The sequence below is a fragment of the Poecilia reticulata genome, chromosome 14 (assembly GCF_904066995.2).
Source record: "Poecilia reticulata chromosome 14, P_reticulata-male-v2, whole genome shotgun sequence".
Classification (NCBI taxonomy): domain Eukaryota; kingdom Metazoa; phylum Chordata; class Actinopteri; order Cyprinodontiformes; family Poeciliidae; genus Poecilia; species Poecilia reticulata.
In genome coordinates this window covers 15,222,409-15,238,590 of record NC_088843.1, presented here as the reverse complement: position 1 = coordinate 15,238,590, position 16,182 = coordinate 15,222,409, and the positions used below count along the sequence as shown (strand labels likewise).

The following is a 16,182-nucleotide window of genomic DNA, read 5'->3' as shown; positions in this document are numbered from 1 at the left end:
TGAATGAAAGCCATTAAATCTCTTAATCATGATTTTTCTGTCTACAGTTCATCAAAACATGACATTTAAAATTAGGATATCACATCAGACTGATTAAAAAAAAATTCATACAGACATGTTGCTGTCGTCATTGGTACTAATTTATTAAATATGATTGTATATTGTACCCCAAATTATTCGTAACCCTGGCAGATTTAAATGTAAAATTATTTTCACTCAACTTGGAAGTTTATTTCTGATGATAAATAAGACGGGTGTCCTATATTGAGTCGTGGTATGCATTTTCAAAAAGGAAATATTGATATTTGAATTTTAGAAAATTTGTCAATTTTTTTGTATCCTCAATAATGGTAACATTTAATGGCTTCAATTATGGCATCCTTTTTTTACTATCTTTTCCTCTGGGACTTTGATCATTGACCCTTCGAGATGAGCTTCTCTGTCAGATTCAATCAGGCATCTAGCTGGGCCTCTATAAAACGTTAAGATTACTTCATACCTATAACTATTCATACCACAAAATTATGCCAATGGTATGAATAATTCTGAGCTTAACTGTATATAAAGATTAAGGCTATTTTTTCTGTTACAAGAAGATTTTTAAGCCGCCACACTCTCCATGCTACTGCTGGGAGAAAGTGCTCGAAGTCCCACTTCCGTCATGACGCTCCCGGTGTTCCGTTTTAGCATAAAGTTTAACGCAAACAGCCATTAAAAAGCCTTTTCGCTTACAAATTATTTCACCAAAGCTCCTTATAAAAATATATATTTATATCGTATATATATCGTACTCTCCACAATATTCAAATTTAATAATTTATCTGTTTTTGAGTAAAAAGTTGTAGGGTGTTTGAGGCTCTACTTAAAAAAAAGTAAACAAAGAAGAAAAGCACAATAAAAACATATAATACCAAATGCATTCCATAAAAAGACATAAATTTGTCTTTAAAAATTATGCTAATTCGATACCTGACGTAAGCAGGGGGTGTCCAAAAAGATTCCCTTTAAATCCCAGCTGTTTCCTTCCCTCACAGTCCTGCTGCTCATCCCCCGGTGCAGCTGAGAAGCTTAGCGGTGATGATCCAGGAATTACTTCTGGATGTTATATTCATCACTGTATTACTGCTCATTTTACACTGTGTTCCCTTTTTAAACTGCTGCTAAGCCAAAGATGATTTTTCAAGCTGTCGCTACATAACAAGGCTCCTCGCTTATCCACCTGTAATGAGTTTATCACACCACTAGGGGGCTGCTGTGAGCTTCTGTGTTGACTGCTTCGTCCCCTGCCGGCTGTTTCTCATCACATTTGCTATTTTGCATGGTGTTTTGCTCAATACTCATCTTGTATAATGCAGTGCGTGATGTTCTCCGGCTGCAGTCTGCTGCTGGGCTGTATTGCTCCATCCGGACAAGCGGCTATTTAAAACGTCTACCCAAAAAAAATGGAGGCTGGGAGCACAGGTGCACTCAATGTACCACTGCTGACAGACTGGGCAGTAAAAGACCCAGCATCCAGTTAATGATGCAAGATGTTCACTGCACCAGACAAGCATCTTATTTACAGTTTGAAATGCCAACTTGTGTCTCTTAATACCAAAACTGGGAGAAAGAAAGAAAGGATTTCCAAATCAGGTCGGCATGAATGCAAAAAGAGGCAGAGCGTTTTTTTTTTCAAGGATGATTTTCTTATGGGGTTAAGAATTCACTTAAAGAGGCCTCATTAAGTAAAATCCACTTTTTTTTAGCTTTACATCATGTTATAAGGTTATCCCTTCATTAAAAACAAACCTGACGTGTTGCCTTGATTCTTTCATTCATGTTAAATCCTTTAATCTCCCGTGGCAACCATTCAGCTGTGCGGAATGACGAGGTGGCCCAAGCGCTGCCGTTGAGGCGCAGCTCCTCCTCAAAGCTGCAGTGATTCCCCCACTCAGCTCCTTCAGACTAGCCAGCAGCAATTAGCAAACACCTGTTAGCAAGCATCAGCTGAGCTGGTAAAAATGTTGTCAAAGTGTTAATAGAGGAGTGATGCTGTGATGACTCCCCGAAAGTGGAGTGTTGGAAAGAGCAGGACTTTCTTAAAGAGACAGGGGTCTGATTCCAAAAAGTTTAAGTTACCAAGCCACATTTCTTTAAAGTCATATTTTATTTCTGCAGCATTTTTATAACAACTGAAGGTAACATGAAATGACAGGAAAACACATAACACTTTAAGAAGAACCAATCTGACAACATAAAGTTGGCAAAAAGTTTTCAAACAGCGAAAGATCCAAGAACTAATGAGAAAAACAAGGGCTCTATAAGACTTTCTAGAGTCTCGAAAATCATTTCTAAAGCTTTTAGACTGAACAGGATCAGAATTCCTTCAGAGTGATGTAAAAAATAAAAAATAACTCATTTATAAGCATGCAAGATGCTGCTACCATCAGATATTAGTTTTGGTAAGAAAAAGTTTGAATAACCTTTTTTTCTTTAATGATGAAAATCACGATTTGTATTAATTCAGGGTATTTTAGGCTAATATTTATGTTTGTTTGTTTGATTATCGAATCTTGTAAAAGATGGCAGTCTCATTTCCCAATCAGAATAAACTTCTTGGTTTAACGGAAATGATTTAAAATCTAAATCTGTCAAAGGTACGAATTATTTTTTTTCACTTACATGTATATTCCACAATGTCTCTTTGAACTGAATTGAAGTAAAGTTATTGAAGTAAAATCCCCCATGAGTTCCTCTGATAGGCAGGTTTTTGCTAATTGACATTTTTACAACAAACACAGCCTGACTGTTTCATATCCTAATTGGATTGCACTCAGTGGAATGGTGTATAAATGGATTCCAATCTGGATGCAGTGAAATGATGTGTAGCTGGATTTTGAGGGAATTAACTGTGTGTGTGTGTGTGTGGGGGGGGGTTGACCTGTATGTAGCTTACGGTGCCTATAAAATCTATTCACCGGGCCACTCCAGAACATCCACCTCGTCGTCTTCAAACCGTCTCTGCGCATCTTTAGCCTGATATGCTGCCGGATACGTTTTCGTGCCGGAAAATAAATGATCCCTGAAGCCGTGGTTCTCTTCTAGATCGACGTGAATTGTCCTCCAGGATCTCGCGATGCTTCGCTGCATTCATTTCACCTTCTGCCTTTACGAGTCTTTCGAGGCATGCTGCACAAAATGATGCTGCCACCACCGCTGCTGCTGCTGCTGCTTCTCAGCGGGGATGGTGTGTTTGTGGCGTCACGGCGTCGAACTGAAATGAATAACGTTAGCTAGAGGTTAGTTAGCTTGCTAGTTTCACTTACTTTTTTTTTTTTTTTTTTTTTTTTTTTTACACAGTGCAAATAAACACAATTGTGGGGAGAAAAAAAAGCAAAACTGGAGGATTTAAAGGAAAGAAAAGAAAGATCGTTTATTTGTCCAATTGTTGAGATTCTCTCTCTCTCTCTCTCTCTCTCTCTCTCTCTCTCTCTCTCTCTCGCTCCAGATTCCATGGAGTGGGATCGCAGGGTGATCATGGGGCTCCTGAAGGGAATTATACATCACCGGCAGTGATCCATGTGGAAACATAAAAGCAAGGAGAAACCAATAAAGCTGATTGGCATGGTTTGCAGCCCCACTCATTGATCGCTGGCTGCGGATGGATCCCCCCCCCACCACCACCACCACCGCCACCACCGCCCCGCAGAGCCTCGGAGCTAATCAGGTTCCCTGCTTCACATACTCTCTTTGTACTGCAGGACAGGCCTCTGCTACCGACACCACACACACACACACACACACACACACACACACACACACACACACACACACACACACACACACACACACACCCACACACACACACACACACACACACAGCTGCAAACAGCTGGACACACCTTCAGGAAGCAGCTTCCTCCCGAACCCTCACGCTCATCACGACACACAAGCCCACAAACACGAAATAAACCCTATTAGTGCTGCGAACTAATGCGGCTGCAAATGAACGAATGTTGCATAATGTAAAATGATTAATTAAATATTCACCGGTTCGTTAAGTTAAGCAATAAAGGATTTGCCTATTAAGACAGGTTTCATGAACTCTGACGCTGTCCGTGGTGCTGGACGCGTCATAAACCGGCCGCCGCCGCCAGGGGTCAGCAGCAGGACGCCTGCGGAGAGACGCACAATGAGCAATTGAGGGGGGAAATGGAAAACATGAATATAATGTGTCACCAAGCCATTAATTAAATCAGTCCCTGGGTGGATGATTTGCATGGAATAAATGTAATTTATTGAGCGCGACAAAGACGGATCAGGGCGGAACGCTCGCTCGGAATCATCAATTACAATCTGCGCCGCTTGGAAGTGACCCAGGAGCAGAGAGCGCCTCCTGCAGCGGGAGTTCACACCAGAGGTGCTGTCGCACTTACACCGTTGATTCCGAAGTCCAGGCCTTCGTAGATCACAAATACAGATAGGTTTCTACATTCCTTCATTAATTAGTTGACCGATTCTACGGCGTGTGTTTAATAAGTGTGCTGGTTGTGCAGAGAGGGCGGATAATTGCTCCCCCGAGAACTTTTGGAGTGGAGTAGGGGGGAAGAGAGCTCACACATTTTGATGTAGAAAGTATGTCTAAAGAGGGGGCTTTGAAAAAGCAGGTGTGCCCCCCACTCTTAATCAAACGAATTTAGAAAACCCGTCAAGAACCGCATCAGGCCACTGAGCCGGAAACGGATTCTTCTGTTTGTGCCAAGCGTTTAAGAGTCAAATGTTAGGCCATCTGCGTGGCAGCTGAAGATTAAAAATAATCAAGAAGGACCTCGAGCAGCAGATTTCTGCACACTTGTGTTTTACTCGTGGCATACTCGTGTTTTCAAATTTAAAGGTAATTATGGTAAGAATGACAGTTTTTGCAGGGTTTTTTTTCTAGGTGTTTTCTTGTAAGATGTATGCAAAAAAACAACAAAAAAAACAAAACAAAAACGTTCCCAAAGAATGACATTAATACTATAAGTGATGCTTTCTTTGTTCATCTGATGACTTTTTTTCTGCAGTTTTTACATCACAATCCATAAAAAAAGTATTAAACCTAAAAAAAAAAAAGCAATAAATTGTTCTTTATTTTAAAAATATAAGCAAAAGTTCTATAATAAGTCTAAATAGGTCATTTTATTTCCAAGAGTTGTGTTGCTTTTATGACTGTAAGCAACTTTTGATTAGCTAGATCAAAGACAAAATGTAAAGGTCGCTGACCCCCCCCCACTCCCCCCTTGACCCACGCTGACCGTTGCTGAACTGAAAATGTCAAAAATGCTGTCGAAATATTTTGCGACAAAACGTGGAATAGTTTGAGGACCGAGTACCATTAATGCTTTTGCATAGCGTTGAGTGAGCCTTCCTCTCTGTTCTCAGGATGTTATATGGAAGACGCTTGGTGACAGAATGAACTTAAAACATTACTGCACCTAATAAAATGAAGGCAAAAAAAAAAAAGGTTCCAAGCCCCTTCAACTTGTTGAAACTGTAATTCGGTGTGTCTGGTAACTTCTTAGATCATCTCTAAAACCCTAAAAAGGAAGTGAAATGCGCCAATTTTAAACCTTTCTACTTTTGTTTTTGGCCTCATTTCCCTAAAAATCTAATATGGCCTCCGAAAGAGGAAACTTCAAAGGAAGCGCTTCTGTCAGTCTTTCAGATGAAAACAGTCACTATATGTGATCGTCTGCATTTAAAAAAAAGAAGAAGAAATTTATGCATCACTTCCTCTGTGTTCTCCTCACACTGCCGTGGCATTTGGAGAGCAATTTTAATTTTGCAGCAGCGTGCGCGTAGATCAAGGCCCCGCTTTCTCTTAATCATATATCTTGTTCCGAGAAATATCAGAGGGGAGACGACTTCTGCACTACATAGTGGATTTCAGTTCTAAATTGAGCGGGAGAGGATGAGGACTGGTGTGTGTGCAATGAACATATTCGAGCGGTGAACGATACGAAGCTCTTTACGTCTTGGAGCATGTTTAGTGATTTACCTGGTAAAAACAACAACAACAAAAGATATTTATCTCAATATTCATCTCAGAAAGCTTTCCAACATTCACTTTTGGCCTTTCTCAGCTCTCGTTCGCCGCCATCACCTTTCCGCACTCGTCTGCCCTCAGCCGGAGTTCTTCTCCGCAGCGGCGACATGGCACTCTGACTGTCAAGAGATTCAGGGACGCCATGTCCCAACCAATCCTCCAAGTCCGTTGAAAAACAATGTCAACATCACGGCGGCGGCGGCGCTACGGAGAAAGAAAAACCACACCGGGGGGATTGGACAGAAGGGATTACGAACCTGAAAAGACGACTGAGCAGCTTTGAAACGTGTTGAATGCTCCCAGCTGATGGCGCGCTGCAATGAAAAGGTGCCGCCACAAAGAGGAGGAAGGAGGAGAACAAAACCCAAACGGGGGAGGAATCATCTGGGGCGCGCTGGCGTGATTTCTTGAGCTTTTGTGCGATGGAAATTATGAGCCGTATCTATCTCTCTCTCTCTCTCTCTCTGCCATTGTTAACTGCACCTCCTTGGCATTTTGATCTGCGGGGCTGCGAGCAGTTTATTAAAAAATGGAAGTCGCTCTAAATGAGCCTGTAATGCTCAACCCTTTTCAGGAAATCTTAATGGATCCCAGCCTATCTCTGACAAGGTTAAATGCTGGAGGAGACGGCCGGGGGGCGACGTTAACAGACCAGATTATTGGGAGAGATGAATGCTAACCAGGCGCAGGCTGCAGATTCGGCCGGAGTATCAGGGAGCATTCTTTCACTGACTGTGTTTACATGCAGCAGGCCTGACTACCGCCTGCAATGTTTCATCTCTCGCTATAACTTCATTACAAGAGACAAATCAAGGGTTTAAAGGCAAAATGAAGCGTTTGGTTTTAGGGACCAATGACAAAAGATTATTTTTGGAGGTATCCTTCACCCTTTTTTCTGGTTTTAATAATCAGAGTCTGTCCATTTTGTACTGGATTTAGATGCGAGCATGTTGGTCTGAGATGAATTGATGCATTATTAATTAATTAGGGCTCACAGGGATATTCAGCTGTGTGATGTGTAAGTCTCTAAATACATAGAAATATAAGCAGCCACTAAGTCACAAAACTCACAATAATAAATCGGAAATGACAACAAACAGTCAACGTGACTCCCAAAACTAATAGCCACGTAAATTTTGAACTGCTACATTTCTAACTTCCTGTAAAAATGAGCTGTACTACACAGCTCATGCTGATAAACAGGAGACATTGTTGATGAGGGGGTTTTGTTTTAGCTTTCAATAACTATTTTTGTCTACTTCCATAAAATATGACAAAAAACCCAATGAGAGAAAACGCTACATTCCTAGCAGGCAGCCAACCCACATCTGGAGTTAACAAAGTTGCTACTTTTCTCACTTTCTGTCACAGCAAGCTGTGCCGCAGGGCTAATGCTAGCCTGAAAGCTTTATTGTACCGATTCAACGAATTAAGCTGCATTTTCGGCAAAGTTTGTGGCTCCGACTGCGAACAAAATCATAAATTATCACTTTTTTTTTTTGCAAACACTTTATCACAGTTATAGTGAACAGAACGCATTCTACGACTCGGCCTTCTTGACTTAATTTTATGTGTTAATCCAGGCATTTTAGGACGCCACAGCAGCAACAGCAAGGCTTTTAGCACTGACTTGTTCAGGACTCCGTTCCTTAGCGGCTCTGTCGCTGTGATGTGTACAGCATGTGATGTTACATTGTCTTGTTTAAATATGAATGGTGTCTCTTCCCTGGGAGAGACACTAAGATGAGAATGTTGCATCTTACTAGAATAAAAAAAGGAAAAAAAAAAAAAGGAAAATCTTTGTATTTTTCTAAATTAACGCTGCCAGTGCCGTCCAGCTTAACTTTGAAATCCCATTCCCACTTTGTGACGCTGAATGTCAGAGGAGTAGGAACATACAGATGACCCAGTTTCTGAGTGATTTAAATGAAATGCGTTCCTGTGGTGCATGCAGAGTCAGAGCCACTATGTGTGCACATACAATGGATTTCACTCTCGTTTCACAACTCGCAGTGTGCAGACGTTACCTAAGAATATAATAACTTTAGATATGCACACTCATCGTGATAAAACACTTCTGCTCATTTATTTATTTCTTTTTTTTTCTTCCACAGCAGAGTAGCTGACTACTCAGGCTGCGAGGCGTTTATTGCGTTCATCAGAACGACAGTCTGGGGGAAGAAAGTGTCTCAGTGACGGCTGGTTTTAGCAAGTGGCGCTCTGGAGTGGAGGGTTGAACTTCTAGAGTCGCAGCAGGAAGTAGAATCTCTACTGGGGCCTTCTCGCCAAAAAAAAAATCGTACTCAGGTGAGAGTAGCACTACAATTTTAACCAAGTAAAGGTGAGAAAATCCAAGATATTACTCGAGTAAGTATGAAAAAAAAGTATGTGGTAAAGAGCACAGGGTAACTGATTTGATATTTTAAAATAATGCTGTCGAACTGACAAAATATTAAATGGCGTGCAAATTCTGGTATTTTAAACACTAAAATAAAAACAATACAAATAAATAATAATAAAAAAGAAGACAACATTTTTCAAGTAAACTGTTTTCAATATCTAACTTTAAATCAAATTAACACTTACGGTCGGTAATGTGCATGTTGGAACAGGGTGATGGAGTCGAAGCACATTTCACTGGGGAAACGTCCCACTACGAAATGTTAAAAAGGTGCCGGTGCTGCATGTCACCTGTTGCTGGCACCTCAGTAGTCTCTTGTCTACGTTGCTCTACGTGCCGCTGACAAGACGTCTGCGCTTGATCAAAAAAGAAGCCGCATCTTTGCATTTTAGTCTCTGAAGTTCCTTCTTGAATCTGGAATGTTATTTTTGCCGTACAGACAGAAGCACGTATATGTTTTCCCCTCCTCCCCCCGTGTTTCTTGAACTTAGAAAGATTAGCTTTAAAACACTCCAGTTGCCCTGCATTTGTTAACAAGTTGCAGATCTTCTTTCCCCCTCAAACACTCAGTTTTTAATGGATCTGTCTTCAGCATTGATAGATATGTTGATGTTTTGGATTATATTGAGAAGTAAGACTGGCCAAACTAAACACGAAACATCTTGTTTGTTTTTTTTATATCCTCTCTATGAAGTTGCCATTTTGTGAAATCTCATTCTGCATGCTGACCAAAGATTCTCGGCATTTGTCAGAAATGCACAAACCTTTTTCTCCCCCACATTTTTCACATAGCAACTTTAGACTTTTGTTTCGAGTGGATTCTACTGAAAAAAATGAACAAAAAGGAGTTTAAAAATGATGACGCAGAAACATGGTGGTGGAAGCGTCATGTGCAGGGAGGATGATCGCAGTTGGCAGGAAGATGGATGGAGATTCGTACAGGACAATCTGAAAGAAAACCTGTTAGTTACTAACAACTGAATCTTTTTGATCAAATGGCCTAGTCAAATCCTTGACACAAACCCAACTAGCTAATCTTCACCAGGACTTTAAAACTGCTGTTTTAAAGACGTTCTCCATTAAATCTGACTGAGCTTGGTGTAGTAAAGGAGTTGAATACAAATTCTTGTAAAAAAAAATAGAGAAAATCATTTCTCTTCTCAACTATACTCTGCTTTATTTAGGTCACACAAAATTCCAGTAAAATACCCCAAACTGTGTGGTTTTAATGGGAGAATTTTGGAACATTTTCAAACAATTTGAATACTTTTGCGAGGTGCTGTGAAAACTCTCCTCCGCTCTCGGGCACGTTCGCAATAATTTAGAGAAGCCTGCCGTGCCATTTCCCTTCGCTGCGGCCCAGCTGACAGCGCTGACGCTTCACCTCGCGAAAACGTTCAAAACAGCACAACGAAATGAGCGGGAAACTAAACAAACTCCACCGGGGGATTTCAGCGAGGACGTCGTGATCACATGTTTACATACGCTTCAGTCCAAAAAGCGCAAACGGCCCTACCGGGATGATCAGCCTCCCCACACGGAGCGCGTGTCCTTCATCTGACACCGCTCAGAGAGCGAGTCTCACCTCGTTAAGTCTGAAGACGTCAAAGCGGGGAAATCTAGCGCTGCTGGAGTTTCACAACGTCAGATTGTCTGAATAATACATAATCCGCATTTGTTTGGCGAGAAGCGCTGTTAAAAGTCTGGGGTAAGCTGTTCGTATGCATCATTAATATCGCACTCACACATCCCCATGTATAATGAAAAAATTTAATCTGAGTGTTCTCACAGATGCCATGGAAACTGTGCTTAAGTTGACATCCTGGTGCGTGAGCACATCTTGAGAGTATTTTTAGAGCTTCTCGTGGCTGGAATGAGGCCTCGGCTCGATGGCCTTGCGCAGTTTGCATGTTGAGGGTCAAAGCCATGCATCCTGCTTTTACGATTATGCTCAGTGGCTTTTTGAATGCCCTCATTAGCTCGGGTTTTCAGAGAAAATTGTAGTCAGGCTTTAGCTTTGTGTGTAGATTACCTGAACGCAGACAAGATGGTGGCAGAATCACGGATCTTAGAAGAGAAAAAAAAAAACAACAACAAAAGTTCAAGCAAAATCCAAAGACAACGAAGACAAAAGAAAATAAAACATCAGGTTTGGAAATCAGCACGGCAGCAGATCAGAGAGGGAAATAGAGGAATCTGGCAAGGAGTGACAGTAGCTGAAAGGCTTATAACTGCTGGGGATGTGATTAGTGGCAGCAGAACCAAGAACCGAGATAAAAACCAAACTCAAAGCCCATTGCAAACCAAATGTTTATGAATAATGATATGAAATGTAAATGTATTTATACCTCTTGAACTTTTTCAAGCTTTTTTTATGCAACAACCACCAATTTTAATGTGTTTTATAGGGATGTTATGGGCAACACATAATTTTGAAATGAAATAAAAATTAATTCACTTGAGTCAAAACTTGTATGCAAAGAGCCTCAAAAGATACAAACTGACAAAACCTCCCAATTGAATTTATCTTTGGACTTTGACTGGGCCATTCAATACACGATTACGCCTTTATTGAAATCAACCAATTAGACTTGCAGCTCTGATTATGTTGTCGTGCTGCAGGGTGAACCTTCACTCCACTCTCAATTCAAAAGTACTCTATTGATCCCAAATGGAAATGATATAAATTAATTAAAACACATTAAATCACATCTTCTGCAGACTAGCAGGTTTTTCTTCCAGGACTTTCCTCCATTTATCTTTCCATTAAATCGGAGCATCTTCCCTGTCCTTGAAAATACCAACTCCCACATCATTATGCTGCCGCCACTGCCGGGGCGGTGCGTTCAGGGTGTCGGGTTTCTACCACACGCAGCGTTTTGCGTGCAGGTCAAAAAAAAAAAAGATCAACTCGTGACAAGCTAGAAAACAGGATCCCGCTAATGACTTTTCCCTCAGCAATGACTCGCATAATTTCCCAATCCCGCAGCACTTTCTGCTGCTTTTTCAAATCAAATCCCCAGTGGGTTCGTAGATGTGATGTGACAAAAATGTAATATATATAAATATATATATATATATGAATAGTTTTGCATTTCAAATTAAAAGCCAGCAGCTCAGCGGGCTTCCGTCAGCCCCGTCAGGGTATCAGACGCAGAGGCTGCGAGTGGCCAGTCTGCCTTTTAGGACACACGGCTCTCAAAAGGACAACCTGTCATGCGTTATTATGTCTATCTGTGATCTGGGTCAGGCCCTTGTAATGCATGAGCGCTTTTATGGGCAGACACAAGACCGACGCGCACACACAGGATGACCGCTCCAGACGAAACACAATCGAGTCTATTGTGGAGAGCGCTCTGCCCTGCTCTTATTAACAGCCTCCAAATTGCTATTTGCTGATGCCTGCGCGCGCGCGCACTCACTCTCGCGCGTGCGTGCGTGCGTGCAGGAACTCTCTCCGAGCGCCTGCGGCCATCACTCAAGCCTCCCAGCTGCAGCCGCTGCGGCGCATTCACGGGACAACATATTAGCTGGAAGTGGCACATGCAGCCGAAGGAGACATGAAATGCGTCCTTGCCCTTGTGCACAAACAGCAAAGCATAATAATCACCAGCCTGCTGCCCCCTCCCCCACTGGTTGACGGGGGAAGAGCCGGTGGAGAGTGAGGGTAAAAGATGGAGGTTACGGGGTAATAATAACTGCACAATGAAGGTGGAAATCTGTGTTGTTGCTCCCTCGTTATTAATTCACTTCCTCCTCTCGTGTTGACTTTAAGTGTGATATTTCTCTCTCTTTTTTTGCCTGATCACACAGTCTTCACAATTTTCCCAAATTAATTCTGACATGATATGTTGAATATTCAGATGCCTTGCTTTATTTGGCAAAGACTCACAGGTTTATTGCTGCTGCACCTCAGCAGAACATCCTGAGCAACTTGTCCCCTTGACTGCCATGAATATGAGCTCTGCAGTTTATTTTATGAGATAATCCCACCCAGCGACCAGAAAATGTTTAAATCCTTTTTTTTTTTTTTTGGACACAAAATGTTTTAGTAATCCTCCGCTGAAAATACTCCGCAAGAAATGCACAAGTTAATCCTGTCTGAATGATTCATGATAAAGAAGTAAAACACAACAGCTGTTTGAGGGAAACAGAAAAACTGCAGAAAACTACGTTTCAACGAATGGCAGTAAGATTGGTTTCCTGCAAAGTGAGCCTTTTAAACTGATGGACAAACAAAGTGTAGTTCGTAGTAGTTTTTATTTATTTATTTTTTTAATCTGAAAAGTGTGGAGTACATTTGTTTTTCAGCCTAGTGAGTAAATTCTTTATATAAAAACTAATAAAGCAACTGGCACATTTTGAAGATTTTTCATTCAAACTCTTAAGCCTGTTTGATATGATATTATTAACACATCAAATAATTGAATAAAAATATTACTGCCTAAAATGCAATAACGTAGCATTCCTTTAGTGTACGCTAGATCATTGTATCTGCAATTAATAATTGCAAAGCAAAAGGTGATTAACAGGAGATTTTTTAATTATTTTTTTTCCAGAATTTGAACCAGGTGAAGATAAAACTTCCACCTGAGGAGATTTGGGTAGAATATGTTTATAGACAAAGAAGATTTTATATCTTAAATACAGAATATATTTATTTTTGTACAGTTTCGGTTCAACTACGGCATGCTCTGACTGTGCTGTTCTTTAATAAAACGGCCATCTTTAGAGTCCGTTTACTCCAGTTGGCGACTGATTACTAAATTAGTTGAGTTTGATTTCAAGAATCTATTAATCGCGATTAATTTGATTAATCGTTTCAGCCCTACTGCTTTTACTTGTCCACTACGGTTTGGTGACAGAAATAATTCCCTCCAAAAAAGAAATCCTTTTGGAAGCCAGCGTTTTCTACTACCACGCTGCAGCAAGGCGTTGTATTTTAAATATCCAGTTAACCATTGAGGTCGTTTATTGTAAACGCTCAGGTATAAACAGGAGCAGCTCTCCCTGAAGACTTCCTGACCCTCTTAGAGGTCCGGCAGACGCTGCAGGACCGGGCCGGACGGATGGGGGAAGGTGTGACGGAAAATCGACAGCAGCTCCGGTCGGTCCACGCCGCTGCTTCTCTGTTTGGCACAGAGCCTTTTTTTCTTTTTTTTTTTCTGTGGCACCAGGGAGCTGGACTGCTGCTCTGACCTCCCGGCGAACTCCGAGGCCTCCTCTGCTCGCTCGCTCCACATAAAACCGTTTTAGTAGAAATAAAAGGCTGCAGTGCACTTGTGACTCCCTGCCCACATGCAGGGGGAGATGGGCGGATCGATAGACGGCCCTCGGTGTTCTTCGTGCTGGGCGAGACGGGCGCTGTCAGGAGCGCCGAAGCCGTTTTTAGAAGTCGTCCAAATATTTCCGTCTCCCACAGTCCAAACACAAACACCTGCATTGATTGGAAGACCTTAGTTTGATTTCACCGTCAGATTGTCTGCTGAACCTGGGAGGTTTTTCCACACAGAGATGTAGCAGCTGAAAATTTTTTCTTTTGTAGCAGATTTCTGAAGCTGACTAATTTCTCTCCGGTTGTTAAACGTTTTTCTCCCTCTGGAACCCGATTTAACGACGACATCGCTTCCAGGTTTGGGGTCCGATCTGCTGATCGGGTTTTTCAGTCAGAGTTTCTCTCTTTTGAGTCGTAATACCAGAACAGCTCCTGTTTCTCTCTGCGGCTTATTATTGGAACCAAAAGAGCAAGCAGTAAAAAAAGCCGGGCAAAGAAAAACCACTTTGACTCTTAGGGCAGGAATAAAATCTTAAAACAAAATGGTTGAAAATAAAATGTTTTAACATTTCTATGAACACCAGAAGCCAAATAAAATTTCCTTTAACCTTTCAGTTGCATCTTAGCTATCCCTTACGTCCTCTCTCTGTGTGATTATTTGTCCTCTCCACCTTTCAAGATTTAACCCAGACGAATGATCACGATCGCCTTTACTACTTCAGATACAGTGAGTTAAAAAAAAGAGACGAAAAAATGTAACAACAAACTGTTAAAGGAAAACAAAAGGGGCCATAACTTAAGCTAACCATTAAGCTAATGCTCGCGGTGGCAGGATTCAGACTTCTTGGGTCCAAAGCTTCCATCAATTAGTTTGGCTCTGCTTAATAAGAGCTCAACTTCAGATGTACCTGGATGATATTTCTTTGTTGTTACGACACATTTTCATCCTTTCGTTAACAGTTTATAGAGAGGCTACACAAAGAACCAACAGGATACAAAATGTCCAGAGCGTTATTTACGCACAAGATCAAAAGTCATCAATGACTTCATGTGGCACGTTACAACAACTGGACACTCCTCCTAAATTATTGATAACAAAATGGACGCTAATCCAAAGGAGCGGCAGGAATTTCTAAGAAGCGTTGTGAGTATTTTTTATGTGACAACAAGTTCCTTTTATCCAGGTTAAAGAGTAATGATCCAAGGTGGAAGTGCTTGGAGCTGAGATCTCCTAAAAACTTACAGTGGGATGGCTTGATGTCTTATTTAACTAAACAAAACAAAAACAACTAAACTAAGCTAAAAACAACAACAAGAACAAAGAAAGCATCTCCTCTTTGAAACATGGTAGTGGGTGCGTCATGCTCTGGGGTTTTTAAATCAAGAGCAGCAGTATAAATCTAATCAGTTCAGACCCAAAACATTCAGGTTTCTTCCAGGGACCTGAAAATAAAGATGAACTTTAAGCTTTAGCATCGCATTGAGTCCAGACGTAACACACAGATCAATACAAGAGCAGTGCAGGAAAACTGGAGTTTTGAAATACGCCTTGCCCGAGTCCAGAGCTGACACTGACAGAACATCTGTCCACAAGAGACGGCCTCGCAGTCCGAGGGTCTCTGGAGAATATTTGCTGAGTGGAGTCGGCAAACATTGCTGAGTCAAGATGTGGGATGATGATATCCACCTGCTAAAGATGACTGAGTGGTGAAAATAAACCAAAAAGTTGTAGCAACCAATAGTAAAACACCTGCCAATAATATATATATAAAAATATCAGGTGATTTTAAATGTTTATAGTGTCAGAAAGATTTTTAGTCACTGATATAATAAGAACTTGCTGGTAATATAAAGATATTATGTCATTGGTTGGTTAACAAACACATACAGGTCATATGACTGCTGTTCTCTGTTTAAGCTACAACAGAGAAGTTATTAAACTATCACATTAATTCAAACTGTCATTAGTTTAGCTGGATTTAGAGTAGCCGTATCCTTGATCAAGATATATGACAACTGTAGCTTCAACTGCAACTTTTTTTCTCTTTTTTTTTTTTTTACAGAAAACCAGTAAAAAGTCTTTTATTCCTAAGAAATTGCATTTATTTTGTTAGTTTTACAAAGTTTTTATTTTTAAACATAATTTATATCATTATTGACAACTGTTATGTCAATCCCTACAAAGTTTTGTTTTTCATGGAACATTGTCACATTTCTTTGGCTTTATAACAATTAAAATGGCAAAATTTATGAACTTATTGGTTGTCGTTAAATTTTTGGTGCTTCAAATGTTTTATATTTATACAGAATAAATATAAAACAAGAAATGGTGAGGAAAAAAAAATCCCAAATTGTAAAGTGAGATTAAATAAATTATGCAATTGTAATAAATGTCCCTTTTTTCTGGTATATTTTAAGTCCAGAAAATGAATGAATAATATA

At 40.7% G+C, this 16,182-nt stretch overlaps 1 long non-coding RNA gene across 1 annotated transcript; it reads right to left on the bottom strand.

The window, feature by feature from the left end:
- Positions 1-5: 5 nt before the first annotated feature.
- On the bottom strand, positions 6-7,241 carry LOC145554925 (uncharacterized). Its single transcript, XR_014090981.1, has 3 exons — positions 6,322-7,241; positions 2,921-3,253; positions 6-2,462 (listed from the first exon to the last, which is right to left on the bottom strand). It is a non-coding gene; the product is annotated as an uncharacterized LOC145554925 (long non-coding RNA).
- Between the last annotated feature and the right edge of the window lie 8,941 nt (positions 7,242-16,182).